At 47.9% G+C, this 17,597-nt stretch overlaps 1 protein-coding gene across 6 annotated transcripts in view; it reads right to left on the minus strand.

Annotated features, from left to right (window-relative positions):
• RUSC2 (RUN and SH3 domain containing 2) overlaps positions 1 to 17,597 on the minus strand; it is a 61,290-nt gene that overhangs the window by 31,128 nt on the left and 12,565 nt on the right. For 3 of the 6 annotated variants that reach the window (XM_049795597.1, XM_049795602.1, XM_049795603.1), the window contains one exon: positions 6,408 to 6,513. The exons of 1 other annotated variant lie outside the window; for it this stretch is intronic. The gene's annotated coding sequence lies outside the window, so the exon portion shown is untranslated. Of the gene's footprint in view, positions 1 to 6,407; positions 6,514 to 8,309; positions 8,636 to 17,597 lie in introns of those variants that run through there. 2 more of the 6 variants (XM_049795600.1, XM_049795601.1) reach the window with 2 other exon arrangements.

Consider the following 17,597-nt stretch of genomic DNA (forward strand, 5'->3'; position numbering starts at 1 on the left):
GTAGTCACCACCTTCAGAGTGCTTTATAAATATAGGAATTATAAATAGCAAGTGCCTGCAGAAATGAAAATGAGGCATATGACATGGAGCTGAAGGCAGGAGGAGACATCTGGTAAGGAAGATGCTCTCCTCAATGGTCATTTCAAGCACTATGACCTGCAGCTGGAGGATAAGTCTCAGCAGTACGTTAGGTTAGGTGCCACTGACTGCAGACAAGAGCGAACAGCTTGTTGCCAGTAGAAAATGGCTAAGCACAGATGCATGCTGAAATCCTCACGCTGTTCTTCTGAAGGGTCAAGCTACAATCACTGCTCGCGATAAGCCACATTCAGGCAAGAAATCCCTTAGAAGCCACAACAACTCATATACTAACAAGTGGTGAAGGAGAGGTCAACCAGAGTAAGCCAAACCCCAGGGCAGATGTGTCACTCTGGGTATCGATCATTAGAATGAATTAGGCAAAGCCAAGGATGATATGCTGTGTGGGCCAACAACATTCTGGGACCAGAGATATGAATTATTTATACCTCCCACTGGATCTTCTCATATGTGGGCTTATAAATCTGCCACCTTAGTTACTGGAAAAGGTCTGAAGGTGGGACTACAGAGGAAAACGCCATGCAAGCAGACACTGGAACTAGCCTCACTATAAAGAACAGAAAATTGCACTAGCACAATGGTCCAGACAGGTCATTCTCCCTGCTGAGAAGGACATCTGTGAGGACAGCCATGCTATCTGAGCTTACACCAAAGACACATGACAGTGCAGCATGAGGCACACGTCCCTGCTCTTCACCACCGGAACCCCAGAGAAGGACCAAAAGAAGGTGGCCTGCTAAACAATTCAGGTCAATTGGACCTACTAGGCAAAAGGAGGCTAAGTAAGCAAGCAGTTGGTCCTGCACCAATGCAGGCAGAGCAGAACGGAGAAGAGCCTGCCCACTGAGAGCATTTAGCTCACACTTTTCCAGAAGTGATGGCAGCTGGTGCCAGTTTACAAAGAATAAGGTGCATTTCTGGAGTTAAGGTGATGAGATTAGTCTATGTAAGGAGCAAGGGCTCCCTGCTCCGTTGAAGAGTAACACCCAAAAAGCCCATTCCCTGAGGGTCAGAAGGAGCTGACAGAGATTATCTAACTGTTACTGAACTGAGTCTGTGTTAGCCAACACTCAGGACCACAGATCTTCCCCAGGGTTGACTGCATCACTGTTAAGCAGCTCATCAGCTCAAATCTCACATCACAACTTGAGTTCTTGTGAGAAACTAATTTTCCTGCAACTGTATGCAGGTTTTTTTCTGGCACTGGTATGCAGGAGAGCTCCTGAGTGTTTGCCAGAGCCACAGATGCTCAGGTGAGTCTCTCGCACATCTTGGAACCAAGAAGAAGGAAGACTCTCCGAGTCCAGTACCCATCCCTTGTCCATGTGTCCCATGCTTCCCAAGAACAGAGCACTGTCTAGTCTGAGGTTAACAGTGGGTCCAAAGGAGGTGTCAGGTGACAATCTGCTGTATGTTTGCCAAGATCTTCCCTACAGTCTGCATTTTTTTCCCCTGTAACTCCCAGAGGAGAATATCCCCTCTTGTCAGAAGAAACTGCTAGCTCTCATCACTCTGAGACGTCTGTGCCACTTGCCCAAAAGCACAACAACAGGGCAGTGACACTTGCTCTCTACTTCCAGAGAGCATCTTATGCTGGAGCAAAGAGAGAGATAGTTTGGTGGTAGTGTCAGTTTCCCATTACTTGCCAAATGTCAGTAAAAAGCATTGCTGCCATCACTCAAATATTTATTATTTATTACTCAAAGGTACTGCCAGCCCCACACCCTCACCACTGCACAAAGACCAACACATGCTCTCTGTCCCAAGAGTTTAAACTCAGAGGGTGAGCCTGAGCCAGAAGTTGCCATCACATACATTGCAGCCACTCACCTACATTACAGCTCTGCGCTCCATCTCCCTCACATTTACAACAGTTAGCAACTGCAGTCTTTTTTTTTTTTTTTTTTACTCCTAACTGCGGATAGAACCACTAGCAGCCTTGCCCAGTAAGAAACAGTTGCATGTGTCTGATGGATAGAAAAAAACATTGTCTACGTGACCCTGAGGCTGCAACACAACTGCAATGGGGAGAGGAAGAGTTTGTGGATGAGCCTGCTTTTGCACTCGTCTTAACTGGTACGTCCCTGCTTTGACCCACTTCCTTCAGTAAATGAACATTAAAATAATTCTCATCAAGGGAGAAAACTGGAGCAGAATCAGGGACTAGAGCCATTTCGACAGCCCATTTCTTTCCCTTTGGAGAGTAACCAACTTTCAGATGAGCACTAGGGCATGCAGGGAACCTGCTCAGCAGATAACATGACAAATCCCTGCTAAGGCTAGTTACCAACACATCTGTCATTGATCATTGCTATGGATTTCACCCCCTGCCAGCTGAGATCTCTCAGCTACTTCCAACCTTATCCTGCTGCCTTTCACATAGCTCTGGAATGGGGTGAACTTCTGGCTCTTTTGGACTTAAAGACTGAACTGCCAGAAGCACTTTATCCACATCTGAACTCTTCCCACAAAGCAGCAAGGTAGAAGACAAGTGAGCTTTCCCACTACCAGTCGGATTTCAATGACTTCCACAAACACGGGGACAAAATCTTCTTGTACAGTACTGTCCCGCGATTCCACAGCTGACAAGGAGGCACCTCCACCTCTGATCCTCTGCCGCTCAACCACCTGCACAGATCTCCGCATGTCTCACTTTCAGTTTGCTTTTCATGGGTTTAACCACCAGAACTGTGCCTACTGAGATGAGTTATCACCCAGCATCTACAATATAGAAGTGGCTTTGGACTGAATATCTCAAGCTGACCCGGCTTATATTAAACAGAAGGGTGAAAAGCAAACAGCTCTGTAATGAAACCTTTTTAATTTTTAAAGATCAGATCTCTGGTGTATCAGGGAAAACAGTTATAAAGCCAACAAGAACAAAGACCTTGGAGAAGTACTGCAGAAAAGACTTTGAATGTACACTGTAAGTAAAAAAAAAAAATTTAAAAAATGGAATCACCAAGCAAGGTGAGGAAATTAGAAGAGCAGGGCTCCTGACCAACCTGAATAAATAACCACACTGAGAAGTGTATTAGAGGTAAGTAAAACAGCATTTTTGGTGCCATTTTGGCAAGAGTACTGAAGCTGTGGCAATGACAGGTTAGATAATACAGAGGAAAGGGGGTGCAGAAAAGGAAATGATCTTTTGAAGTGGAAACAAATTCAAGAAGATGAATGCACTCAAGTCAGAGGGACAAGATATTCTTGACCCCAGAACAATGCAAGAATAGTTGCATGATCGCAGCTAGCAACAGGGCTTTTGACAAAAACACCTGTGGGGAAAGAGAGAAAGGAGGGGATGCTGTGTGGTTGGCAAATAATAAAGTCTGTACCTGTTCTGAAAGAGGAATGAAAGTGACCCATGTTAGATATCAACCTGCCCTTAGGCTTCAGAAAACACTGGAAAAGAATAATAAGACTACGAAATTATTGAAAAATGGGGCAAAGCAGAAAATGGGATTGCAAAAGTTGGGCTACTGTCTGGGTATCAGCAATAATACCAGAGTGAGATCTTGACTGGCATTGAGACTGGAAGAAAATGAAGATCTCTGGGACAGAGAATTCTTTCTTTGCTTGCTATCACAGCCTCAGACACCTGAGAGGCAGTAATGGAGCCATGGGCAGGCCATTCCCAAGTCCACGGCATATTCTCCTGGGCCACCTGCACTTTCTGCAATGCAGGTCCAAGTCCCTTGGATCTAGAGATCCAGCTGCACTTTATCTCCAGCGTTCTGCATCAATGCAGCAAGGAAGACACACAGCAGCGATTAGATCTCCTTCCTATGAATCATTTCAGTCAGCTCCAGTCGCCAGAAGCTCTTGCCCATCTTTTAAGCATCTCAAGGCAGAGATTATCTGTGCACTCTCACTGCTTAACAGATGCTCTTGTAAGAGTGGCACCTACTAGCTAGGCACAGCCTGTATGTTCTGGGGAGCATTCCCATCCCACACAGCGAAGAAGGCTGCATCACCTCCTTTTTATTTCTTTAGGCAAGCATTGTACAGACAAACTATACACAATTTTTCTTCCACATCCCAATACAAGTACGTGTATCCTGCATAGGTATGTCCTGTTGCATGTCGTGTCCTCTGGCCCACAATGTACCTACAAACGCACATATGCTGTTGTTACCGCCCACCCCTCCAAGCTTCTGCAGGAGCCTGCTCTGCACCAGCACCACAAACATGGTCTGGTACACACCTACAGGAGCATATCCTGCCCCCCACTACCATCGGGTGGAATGGGACGGAGACCTGGAGACAACAGTTCCCAGGTCCCAGGGCAACATAGGGATGATGAGAAGGAGCTGCAGTTCAGGAAGCCCTATGGTGCTTCCAGGGCATTGTCACAGAGCTGCGAGCAGAATGAACTCTGCCCTGTGGTTTTGCTGGAAGCCCTCTCCTTTCCCCCTGGCACGCTACACTGAAACTCTGGGTTTACCTTCTCCACCAGGTGTAAAGGTCAGAGAGCTTTGCCACTCCATAGGGATAGAGGGGGAGCAACCAACTGAGAACCTGCAGAGCAAAATGGTTCCTTCAGAAAACTGCTGCAGAAAAGGCTGTGCTGAGGATCGCTCCCACCTCCACCAACCCCTTGGGGCTGCACACAGCACTGACCATCCCAGGGAACACAGTGAGAGGCTGGAGAATGACAGTACAAAAGACACATTTACATTGCCTGACAATGACAGCCCTGAATTTTCTCCTCTGTGCCCTCCACTGCTGATCTCTGACCGACAACCCCCTGTTCCTCCAGCTCTGCAATGCCTCTCACACCTGCCTCTTCTGCTTCATGGCTCCTCTACAGCTCTGCCAAACATTTACCATTTCATCTACATTTTTCCAACCATCCTGTTGCTCCTGAAAGGCCTAAAGATGCTTTATCTGAATTATTCTTGGGTCACTGGAAAACTGCAGAAAGCTTTTGTTAATAGGTTAGATCTGCCAAGCTGGCTCTTCAGCAACATCAGTATATGAGGCTGTAGGTGACTGGAGGTAAAAAAGCAGATCTTTATTTCTCCCATACTCCATACACCTTTATGACACCCATCAGTCTGAACCCTGTATGATCTGTTCCTCAACAGCCAGTGCTAATGTAACTCCCATTAACACCACACTCCCCTAAAACACCTGCAATTGCAACCCCACATGCTCAGCATCTTCCACAACCTCAAAACACTGCACCTGCTATTTGCTTATCCCTTTTGCTACTACATTGCCGTGTGTACATTCCCCTACAGCCATATCACTGTACCACACATACTGATACCTCATTCTTTTATACCTTTGCCTTATTGTTCTCACTGACTGTCATCCTGAACACTGTCTCTCCAGCATCTACACCCCTATCCTACATGTACCCTTCTCTTTGTTCAAGCCCTTCTCCCTTTGTGTTTGCAGAGGCAATTTGATGGAAGGATTTGTGCAGAGCGTGGGGGAGGGAAGAGGGAAGGCGGGGAGGGAAAAGAGGGATTTGGCTATAACAAGACCATGTAATTAAGCTCTAGTAACTGGTACCCAGCCTGGACCCCTAATTTCAGTAATTAAAAGTAGTAATTCCTCCATTCTTAGACAACCTTTCTCCTCTGATCTGTGAAAAGAGGTGGGGAGAAAGCATCCATTTACACAGCCAGCACAGACACACCCTGGGCAACACAAAGAACTACCTCCTGTACAGAGCCCATGTATCTCTTAGCAGAAGAGCAGGGTTTTACCTGCCACAATGTTTTATCCTAATGCCTTTTGAGCAACTGATTTACCAGTATTTGGAGGGGGGTGGGGGGTGGGGAGCCAAAAGCCGCACTGACAGCAGCCCTTCCTCTGTCTGCGTCCTTTGTTTCTGGCTTTTCATGGAAGCGCTGTCTGTCAAAACAGCTTTTGAGCTGCACAGCAGCATCACCACCAGGGATGCACAGAGAGCATGGTAGCTGGCAGGACCAAAACAATCCGTGTGGGCTTGGCTGTCACGGCAGGCACAATGGAGAGCTGTGCGGCATTGTCGGGGTGAAGCACGGCTCGCCTCTGCACAACCAGTCCCGGACATGACAACCACTATTTCATAGCTACGACGGACAAACATGCATTCTGCGCAGCAACACTAGCCTCCCCTCGCTTACATCCATTATAATCACAGCAGCTCCAAAGCAACGCAGCCTCTGAAGAGGCAAAGCAATCCTAAAATCTTTTAAGCTTCACTGGGTAGCTGGCAATCTCTACAAAAACAAACCAGCCACTTTGCAGGACAACGAACAGCCTGAAAACCATCAGTACGACTAATGCCCACCCCGACCATTTCCCCGTCTCACCTTTCCACAGATCCTCCGTTCCCTGTCTCCTCTCACTGCACACACACTGCTTCGGCACTGCTGAGCGCTCAGATTCCAGCAGGCTCTGTCCTCTCTCACCAGGATGCTGTGTGAAACACGGAGTAAAATTTTTTTTATTTTTTTTTTTTTCCCTCACAGCTGCATCCCTGGCAATGCAGAGGGTCTGCGCAATCACATCTCCAATGCTCCTGCTGCTGCTGCTGTGACGTTGCTGCGTGTGAAGGAGCAAGCATGCCCACAGCACCGCCGCTCCGGCTTGCAATCACTCCCTGCGGGACCTCAGACAAGGCAGGGGATGGGAGGGAGTGGAGAAGGAGAGGAGGGGAGATAAGTCGAGCTGGAAGATGGAGGATTGATTCTTACAGGAACTGGGAAATGAGCAAGGTAGCATGAGGAGAAATAAAAAGACTAAAACCCATACCACAAAACAGAGCTGCAGCATCATTTTCTGTGATGAGCTTGGGTTTCAGATGCTGTGTGGTTGCAAGCTACCTGACCTCTTCTCCTGCCTTTGCAAAGGAAAGCAAAAGGAACTGGAGTGCTGTGCTCCTACCATTGACAATGGCAGCCAGAGCCCTTGGAGATAAAATGCTAGTCTGCAAAGCAACGCACAGGAGGAGAAGGATGGGAGGACTTATTACTGAGAGATCAGGAAGACTACAAGAAGCTTCTTGAAGCTTCTTTCACATTTCTGTAGTGCCTTGCCCTAAAGAGCTTCACCAACAGTATCTACACAGCACCCCTGAAATGCAGCCACCACCAGCACTTCCCCTGGGGCTGAACACACCTGGCAGGGACAGGATGGCTGAAGTCCCTGCTGTCACAGGGAATCTCAAATCAAGATCCCAGCAACTATTAACTTACAGCTTGTGATTAAATTGCTGCCCATCAGCTGGACTAAATCCCAGCATCTCTGCAAAGCAATCCATAGCACACCCTCCTTTCTGAAAAACAAGGGATCGCCACCTGCAAAAGCCCAGGCACTCTTGCTATCCTGGGGCCATGTGAAAGGACTTTTCCATCACCCTCTCTCACCAGAGGTAGCTGAGCTGCAACCTGCTCCATAGGCAAGTCAGTGCAGTTCCTGACAGGGCACAGGTAGCTTCGCCAAGGGACCCCTGAGGCTACTTTTGTTTTTCTACCACAGTCTGGGCACGACCACACACCCCAGAAACTCAGTTGTGCTCCAGGCTGTGCCAGGGCAGATGTTTCTAGTGCTGAAGCAGCTGCCTTGAGACAACCATCTCGGAGGGACCACTCACATTACTGCACTTTATCAGCTAGCCACGCTCCTACAGCCCCTGCCCTGTGAGGAGCTAAGCAGAGCTCAGGAAGTGGAGCCCAAACCAAACCCCATTGCCTAAACCGAGGCTTCATGGGGAGTGGGTAAGTCAGAGAAGAGGTAAAAATGTCACACAGACCCACAGTTCAGAGAAATGAAGAGCTGTCACATGCCTGAGTACTTTTTGCTCTATGCCACGATGGACCCAAAGCAGCAACCAAACAAACCAAATACAACAGCCCAGACAATACAACACTTTGCAGAAGCTTTTGCCTCTGGAGAAGCCAACACAAAAAGCTATGCCAGAAGAATACTAGACTCATTACTGGAAGTGGCTGCCGATTGTCTTGGATCCCAGACCACTAGAAACCTTTAAAGTATCTCTTCAGGTAACATACAAATCAGATTTCTGACTAAAAACCCAGTGGCTGGTGGGTGGCTCCCACCAAAGGCTCCAGAGGCAAGAGTCCAGGACTCGCTCCCCCAGTGCAGAGAGACCCTTCCAATCAAAAAAGAAAAAGGGCCTTGGGCTGGCCGTGGGGCTGTGCAGCCCATTTGCAATGCACTGGAGCCGCCATCCACACGGCTCTGCTACTCACCTCCAAAACACTGGGGCATGATCCCTCAGCCCAGCCCAAACCTCAGGCTCCACAGGTCCTTGCGAAGGGGCCGATGCATCTGCCCCATCCGTGGTACTTCACGCTCCCCAGCCCACTGCTTGCCTTTCCTTGGATGCTCGGACCCACACCACCACCTGGTCCCGTTCAAGCAGCAGGGACAAGCCCTAGGGAGGATGCAGGAGAGAGGGACGTACCTCCTCCACGCCTGGCCATTTCAGCAAGCAGAAAGCTAGTCCTGCTGGGTTCTGCTCCACCCGAGCTGCAGTAAATGAGACTATTTACTGTACTCCCATTAGCGTGCAGCCCCTGGACCCCCGTACGGCCAGTCCCATTGTATTGTCAGCATTAATTAAGGCAGGCTCAAGCAGACGTCTCTGGCCTGTTCAGCTGGGACAGCCGGGGAGCAGCAGCTAGGAAGGAGACAGAGAGTCTCAGCTGTGGAGCTCTGTGCAGAACAAGGAGCGTTTGTTACCCAGGAGACTGGTTCCCACAGCAGAGAGGAGAATGGAAACTATTTCGGTGCCCTCCCCAGTCCTCCATGAGCATTGCCAATGCTGACGCCAGGAGGTATAAATGCTGGCAGGCTGAGTGCTTGCCTGCATCCCTGTCCCTGCCACAGGACACTGGCATTAACCAATTCACTGACAGCAATGCCTGGCTTGTGTAGCAGACACGCACACCAGAGCGGATGGAGTCAGGGGGCCGTTTTGTTAAAAATTAGAGCAATGCAGCAGACAAGGGGGTCCCAGAGAAACATGCCTATTTACATCATCTGTTCCCAACATAAATATTTGTATCCTCCTCCCCAAGTCACCTTCCCCCCACTCCCCCTACCCCAAGCTCATGCAGCCTTGCACTGCTGCAGCAAGCACCCCTTTGCGGCATCTGCCTCCCAGGATCTGCCCCCCTCAGCAACAGCACTAAAAACTGATGGGCTGTCCCAAAGCTTCATAGGTAGTAAGAGATTACAGGCACTAATGAGGAAGAAGAAAGCTCTTTCTTGGGGACTGTCTTCTAGGAGATGACTTCTCTTTGATCACAAAGATGAGTCGGTGCAAGAAGCAGAGCATGGCTGACTCCGCAGTCTCATGCATGGAGGGGAGCAGGGATGCTGCAGGCCGGCGACTGTGCTCCTCAGAGAAGCAAGGTGAGGGAGACGGAGGTGCCGGAACACACCTGCCCCTACAATAATAGGGGTGCCTGCCCTGCTTGGCCTGGAGAGGTAGGGACAGGTGCTTCCCACACATCCCAGCACTGCGGCATGCAGCTTAGCAGGAGAAAATTGCTTATCAAGCAACGTCAGTCTCATTACTCACAGGCATCCCAGGTGTCAGGCAGGGTTTTTGTCATGTCACCTCCTTCCCCCTTGCTCCAAGGGTGTGAGAACTCAATGCTCAACACGTTCTGCCACCTGTGAATTCCAGTAAGGAGGCACATCCCATTCCCAGTGCCGGGCTGCAGCAGAGCTTACCACTTTGGGGGAGTCCCATATGCTGCACTCACACTGGACATGAGCTGTGTGTGAACCTGGAGTGCTTGCTGACAACAACCAGGACACAAGTAGATCATCTAGGCGGAAAAAAGCCAAACATATTTCTGTCTTGGCCTTGGGCTCCTGCCTTCACATACCATGCAGGAATTGGCTGCTAAGGTCAGCATGACCCCACATAGAAGAAGGAAGAAACCTTTCCACTTTTGCTGCAGTTATACAGCAAAATCATCCACCAGCAGCCCAGGCTATTTGCGGCAAATCTGTTCTGGTGATCCGTGAACTGGAAACAGCTCAGCCCCAGATCCCAGCTGGCTGCCTGGGTTGTAGCTCTGACACCAAGCACCAGGCAGAAACAGGTCTGTACGTGCCCCTCAGTGTCAGGCGTGATGCACAACCCACCCACCCTCACAACCGCCAGACAGCCCCAGGGCTGCCACCTCTCCACCGCAGCTCATGGCTATAACCCAGTCTCCTCCCCAAGGATGGATATTTTGACCTAGCCCTCACTACCTGCAGCATGCCCATGCCTCTCGAGCAAACAGAAAGCGGTACAAGCAACAGCAAGCTCATCATCATAGCGGACAATCTGGGCCTTGCTATCTGCAGGTGAAACAACACAAACGTGCCTAGGCTACAGCTTCTGGGTCATCATGACCCCATCTGTAGCACGGCCACAGGAGGGGTGGACATCATCACTCTTTCCCATGTGCTGGACCACTCAGGAGCAAGGTGGGAGACATTCAGCGCCTCTCCACCTCACTCACTGATTGCTCAAGGCAGAAATCTGAATCCTCAAGACATGGCAAGCCCATCCACCACTGCTGAGACCATTTCAGGAATGCCAGAGAGAGGGACATTGGTCAGAGCTGAACTAAGAGCATGGTCCTGCTCGACTGGAGCAGGGGGCACCAGAACACAGAGGCCATCAGGAAAGCAGGAGGTGCTGAAAACTTTATAAAAATCCCGAGAAAGAAAAACCAAAATCATTCCCCATCCCTGCCAACTCTGCCTTTCAAGGTCAATCAACATTCCTCTCTCAAACACACAGAGATCAATACAGGCTGATCGTTACCAACATGCGCTTGACAACTTTTCTGTTTGGTGGGAGCAAATATGGGAATTTTTGAATGACGGGTCAGAATCGAAGAAGATTGAGAAAAGCACACATTAGCTTAGTGGCAATGCCTGCCCTCAGTCCTCACATTTCCCCAGGGGCTCACTAACTGATCCCCCCCACTAAGCCTGCCTTCCGAGGGGATCTGAGGACAGAGGCACAAGAGTCTGTGGGGTTATGCCAGTTGCAGACATGTTTGCAACAGCAGGATTCACCAGCCCCCCACAACGATCTTGCCCCAGCAAGCCCTGCCCACTGCCCAGAGCAGCAGTACTGATGTCTTCTGGACCAGCAACCCAAGGCAGGAGTCACTCCTCCATAGAAGAAAATGGCTTGAGAAGAGAAAGCTGTTGCTGTTTTTTTTTAAAAAAAAAAATTGAACATTCCTTGTTGTTTTCTAACTGTTTTCTAACAGAATTAATTCCCCAAATAAATTCCTCTGATGTTTAATTACATCCTCTAAATTTCCAGCTTATCTTTATCCATGTACAGCTCACCCCTATTCACTCATGTTCCAAAAATGAGCTTTAACGTCAGCGTTTATCCAGTCTGTGTTTAAAGTTACATCATCTGAGTTCTTTAATCACTTCACATTAGGCAGGCTCTTCATTTCTTTGATACCAGTATCCCTTCTCTGGACCTGACCCAGTTTGCATACAGCCTTCAGAGAGAGACTGGAAATGTACAGAGTCTTCCAAGCAAGGTCTCACCATGCCTTATGTCATGGTTTAACCCTAGCCAGCAACTAAGCACCACGCAGCCACTCACTCACTCCCCACCCACCCAGTGGGATGGGGGAGAAAATCGGGAAAAGATGTAAAACTCGTGGGTTGAGATAAGACTGGTTTAATAGAATAGAAAAGAAGAAACTAATAATGATAATACTAATAAAATGACAACAGTAGTAATAAAAGGATTGGAATGTACAAATGATGCGCAGGGCAATTGCTCACCACCCGCCGACTGACACCCAGCTGGTCCCCGAACGGCGATTCCCTGCCCCCACTTCCCAGTTCCTATACTAGATGGGACGACCCATGGTATGGAATACACCGTTGGCCAGTTTGGGTCAGGCGCCCTGGCTGTGTCCTGTGCCAACTTCTTGTGCCCCTCCAGCTTTCTCGCTGGCTGGGCATGAGAAGCTGAAAAATCCTTGACTTTAGTCTAAACACTACTGAGCAACAACTGACAACATCAGTGTTATCAACATTCTTCACATACTGAACCCAAAACATAGCACTGTACCAGCCACTAGGAAGACAAGTTAACTCTATCCCAGCTGAAACCAGGACACCTTAATGCACTAAAATTTCCCCATCTCTGCTACAAATATTTTGTCCAACGTGTAACATTAGATGACATTTATGTTTTTCATAGCTGCCTCATACTAGCTGCTCATAGTTATCCTGCACATCACTGGTAGACCATAGTTTTTCCCCCGTCTCTCTCGCTTTCCCCAGTGAGCTCCCAGCTGGAGCTGAACTTTTTGCTCATTTCTCATGCACACAACCATGCAATTTTGAACTATCCAGATCCCATTTGTATTACTCCTTAAGGACATCCAAGCTCTCCCTTCTGAATAACCCTGAACTGCTTCTGATGATGCTTCCTAGCTTTGTGTCTTTAGGAAACATCACTAGTAAAATCTTACTGTTTAATGCTCAGAGCACTATTTGACCTATTGAATAGGTTCCATATTGAGGCTACTCTCTAATAACAACTTCCCTTCAGACCAGTAGTTCCTCTTTCAACATTCCAGTTACCTTCCTCTAGTCTGTTTACTGCTTCTCAGTTCTCAAAAGGTATTATGGGTGGAAGAAGTCCACATGGGTTCTCAGGGAGGCAGGACAAGCACTTGAGACATCCATTTCAGCTTACTGAACAGATAAATATAATAGACTTAGCAAATCCCCTGGAAAAAAAAAATTATTAGGATATGAAACCTGCCTGCCCTGCTCCCCGTCCTCCCTAGCTGACCACCTGCAACCACTTTTGGAAAAATCCTATTGGGCAAGGTGGTTCCTTCTTCCTTATCACTACCTTGATTTCCACCTTCCTGTATTAAGGTCAAATCTTTCCTAATGCTAGCAGCTGATGCCTCACTGCCCAAGAACAGAGGCCTTCACAAGCTCCATAAAAAGTCACAAGTACCAGATAGGGCTAGTGCTGGCAAGGCTCCCCACGGGGCTGGGCAGGGCTCCACATACCTCTACAATACTGAGACATCTACGGGGAAACGAAACCCATCCCACAACCAGCTGTCTGCCTCCAGTCCCTTCCAGCCCAGGATTCCAGTATGTTCATACTCTTTTTCTAGGGAAGTGCTGCTACCAACATTTTACACGCAGGAGACTGGGGCAGCAAGGAGATGTGAATCACTTGGAAGGCTGTGGGAAAGGGAGAGCTGATCCTACAACTCCAGTGCCCAACTTTTAGCCCTAATACTTAGTACTGCCCAAGCAATAGCACAAAGCAATAGCTGAACGTTTTTAGGCAGAGGGAAATCACGACAGAAACAACACAGCAGCTACTGAATCATGCCTGAAGCCTCGGCTTCAGTCTGATAAACTGAACTCATAAAGCTGTACAGAAGACCTTGAATTAAAGCGAAGCCTGGACATAGCTGATCCAGCCTGAGATTTCAGAGTGTTTGAAGCAGGAGCTCAACTCTAACACCAACCCTGTTTCTTCAAGCGCTCACTCAAATATTGATGATAAGCCGAGTGGGAATATAAACTCTTTCACCAAAGCCTTGGCAAAAGGAGCAGAAAGGGTATTATTACAAAAAAGATAATGCCTTCTAATCCACCAACCAATTGCTCTGAGCAGCCCATGGTAACAGCAGATATTAAGGTGTTACTGGCTTCACTCCTATTAAAAATATTTTTCAAAATGGGATCAATGCTGCCTCTACAGCACAATTTACCTAAATAATTAGTTTCACTGTAATAGTTCCCCACTGCCATGAGGAAAGCCTTAAGTTGCCACATTATATAGTGTATCGGAGCTGGCGAATTTAGCAGCCGCAGATCTGCTGTATTCACCAGTTTGTATTCTGACCTCAAATAAAAATTATGTATTTCCAACTAAGCAGCCAAAAAGCTGCAGGGCTGAGCTGAATCCGCAACCCTGAAATGGTTCACTGTCTAGATACTAAGCACAACCACAGATTGCTGTGTACACAGCATGCACTGCTCAAGGAAGGTGACTGCTTATGGTTCCTATGATGTATACCAAAGTGACATTCCCTTCTCATTCCAGGGGCATTGCCTGGCTGACTCAAAGTGAGGGTGACTGCACTGCAAACAAGCTTCAGCTCACGGAGACTGCAATGGAAGGGATGTAGCAGGACAGGGGCAAGCAGACAAGAAGAAAAACACCACTGTTGGACACAAGAGAGGCCACATCCAAGAATGGAAAAAGCCTCCTGCCCTCCTGCTTCAGTACTGAGTCATAAATATTCCAGTTTTCCAAAGCAAACTGCTCTGGATTTCACGCAGAGTTTCATACTTTCCAAGGCAAGTATGAAAACTGCTCTGGATTTCATGCAGAAAAATCCACATTCACCTCCCTCTGTGCATGTCAAAGCACTTTCCTGGCATCGCTGCTCAGAGCAACAGCAAAAGTCAAGCAGTGAGAATTGTCAACTCACCACAAAGCCAGTTCCTAGCAGACCTCCCTGTTTTCAAACACTCCCACCTCTGTAACGAAGCCCAGGGAGCTCATAACCAACAGCTGATTTATTAGAGACATGTGATATTAATTATGGTTGTTTACACTTATTTTTTTCCTCTAAGTTTCTCCATTTACCACCCAAACTGGACATGCAGTGCTGCTCTGCAGTGTTACCTGCCCCAGCTGGCTATGCTTTAGTGGCAAATAAAGCAATGTCTAGATAGCTTGTGCTTCTGCAAAGCACTCTATGATTAAAAGGGACTATTGAAGGGACACTGAAAACCCACCCACTAGCACCAATGCTACAGCACAATATTGGCAGGACTCTAGTGCCACCCAAGAGACTGCCTGTGCTCCTGAGCACCCACATCCCAGTAGGCACCTAGAAAATCTGCAAAGGGGAGAGGAAACAGGACTACCGAAAACTTCTGCTAAAAAGCCTCTGTAATGCAGGCTTGTAACTAAATCCTGGAGACCCTGTTCACCACTTCACCACTTCTGCGTTTAACCTGCTGGCTCTCAGATGGAGCAGTTTTTCACTTGTCACCCGTATTGTCTACCGTACTGATACTGTTAGCTGAAAGGATAAGGTCTATACATAAACAGCAAAGTGACATAAATTATAATCATCACCATGACACCTCACACAGCACAGATTGCACATCCCCACCCATAATCATCACTCGTGACCTGCTCATTCAGAAGGGATCTGTGGTTACTGTAGATCACAGGCTGAACTTGAGTAATAGGGGCATTTTGCTCTGAAGCAGACAAACAGTATGTAGGGCTGTGAATAGGCATGTCATATGCAAGATGTGGAGTAATCCTTCCTCTCTGCCCAATGCTGGCACATGCCTCACGGACATGTTCTATATGGACAAACTGGTGCGAGTTCAAAGACAGCAAGGAAAACCAGGAAGGACTAAACTGCAAAGCAAGCGGGTTAGTTCTCTGTAGAAAACCAGGGGGTACATGAAAGCCATTCTGAAATGTGTAAAAGGCTGCTGCCAAGGGCAAGTGAATAAGCTGTTCTCCATACCCTCAACAACAGGAATAAGGTCCCTGAGGGGCAGCCAGGGAAGTTTAGGTTAGACATAAGGTGTAACAGACAAGAGTAGCCGTTCATTATTCCACCAAAAAAGCACAGTAGTCAGGAGGTAAGACTGGTTTTCTTAACATTTGGCATGTCTTGTCTTTTTTTTAAAAGCTCTTTGCTTTACTTATTTAGAGGCATGCATCCCTATTAATTTTCACAGCCCCTTAGTGTCAGAAATTGGAAATTTATTTTTCTGGCTTTGCTGCTGAAGAGATGCCCATCTTAGGATCTTGGCCAACCCAGAGTGCCATGGCATCAGGAGATACCGATAGAGGGATCTAAGAAGCAGGATGCAGCAGATAATGTCCCAGTCACTGCGAGCTTCTAGAGAGATGAAGAAACAAAAGGAATGGCATAGCCCGAGTCCACTATGCCTGAGTCAGGGAGATGTAATTCTACAGCTTCTGGAGGTCTTATTCTTGTATGATTTCTGTTTGACTCAGAGGAGCTGGAAGCCTCTAATGCAGATTAAAAGCTCAGAGCAGTTTACTTTGTGAGGCAGAATACCCAGAGAAGCAGAAACACACTCCTATAAAGACACAGCCAAGACACTCTACAGGAACAGCCTGAGAGTGGAAAAGCATCCCATGCCAGCTGATCTGGTAGCTAATCCACCTGGCTGTTAAAAACAGACTCCTTTTTTGTTTTCTTCCTAAATGGAATATGCTTAGCACCAGCTTTCAGCCAGTGGATTCATCCTCCTTTCACCCACCACAGTGGAGAAACTTTTTCTCATGAATTCAGTCTTATTGAAGATGATCCTTGACCACAGCTGAGAACCCTTCTAAGTTTCTCTCTGGTTATTATTAACCTCTTCCCATCTAATAGAGCAGGCTGTCCTGGATCATCAGTCAGCTGTACTCGAAGTCTCCATGACAGGTCAGCCCATGATTAAACAACCTTTTGGCTGTATGTGCTTATTGGTGTATGTTTAATTGGCGCAAAGAGTCTGATCTGCAGCACCTAGCTGCTGTGCAGCCAGTTGTGCAAAGTCCACCTCCTCCAAAAGACATGTTCAGCCAACAGGCAGCCATCCCATACGGAGGCAAGCATACAGAGGGAGAACTGGGAAGTACATGCCTGCTGGCTGCCTGCAACGATTTTGCTCAGGCTGGAGAAAGACCCACGGTGAAGGAAATGCTATAGGGATAAAGGGGATCCGTGCGTGGGAGAAAATCCTGCCATGTTCTTTAAAATAGAAAATAAAAGCTGGCAGAGGCAGGCCACAAAGTCAAAGCAGGTCACAGGAGATGCCTGACAAACACGCCAAGCTTAGATTGTGTTGGACAGACTGAAACAGGGCTCAACCTCATATGAAGCTGGGACACACTGCTCTTCAGGGCTCCCCATGGAGACATCTCAGCACTTCAGGAACAGCTGGAAACCATGGTCTGAGGCTCTGGCACCACACAGAAGACTCTTGGGAAACATCCAGTGAAGAGGTGCTTAAAGGCAACAAACAAGGTCTTGTGTCCCCATGCACCCCAGAAACATTCCTATCAGGGGAACAAGAGCATGCCAGGGTGGAAAGGGCCCTGAAAGAGCCCTCAGAAGCTCTGTAATGTATGATGATACACAGAGCCTTGGCTCAGGCCTAATAAGCAGCAACGATGATGACTCAGAGAGCTACTCTGTTGGCTGGACATGGGAAAGGAGCGGGAAGGAGCAGAGGAACGGAGGAGCAGGAAGCCCCTGATGAAGGACTGATTGCCCAGAGCATGTTCCTGGAAAACCAGAAACATGCTTTTCATCTCCATGACATGTTTCCATCTCTGGACAATTCTGAAGTCTGTGCTTTCAATACACACTTAAGAAAGTACTCTGTCTAGTGCACAAACCCTGCGTGTGCCCTCCAACACACAGCAAGGAAAAGAGAAGACCAGCTAAATG

The sequence above is a fragment of the Accipiter gentilis genome, chromosome Z, assembly GCF_929443795.1.
Source record: "Accipiter gentilis chromosome Z, bAccGen1.1, whole genome shotgun sequence".
NCBI lineage: Eukaryota > Metazoa > Chordata > Aves > Accipitriformes > Accipitridae > Astur > Astur gentilis.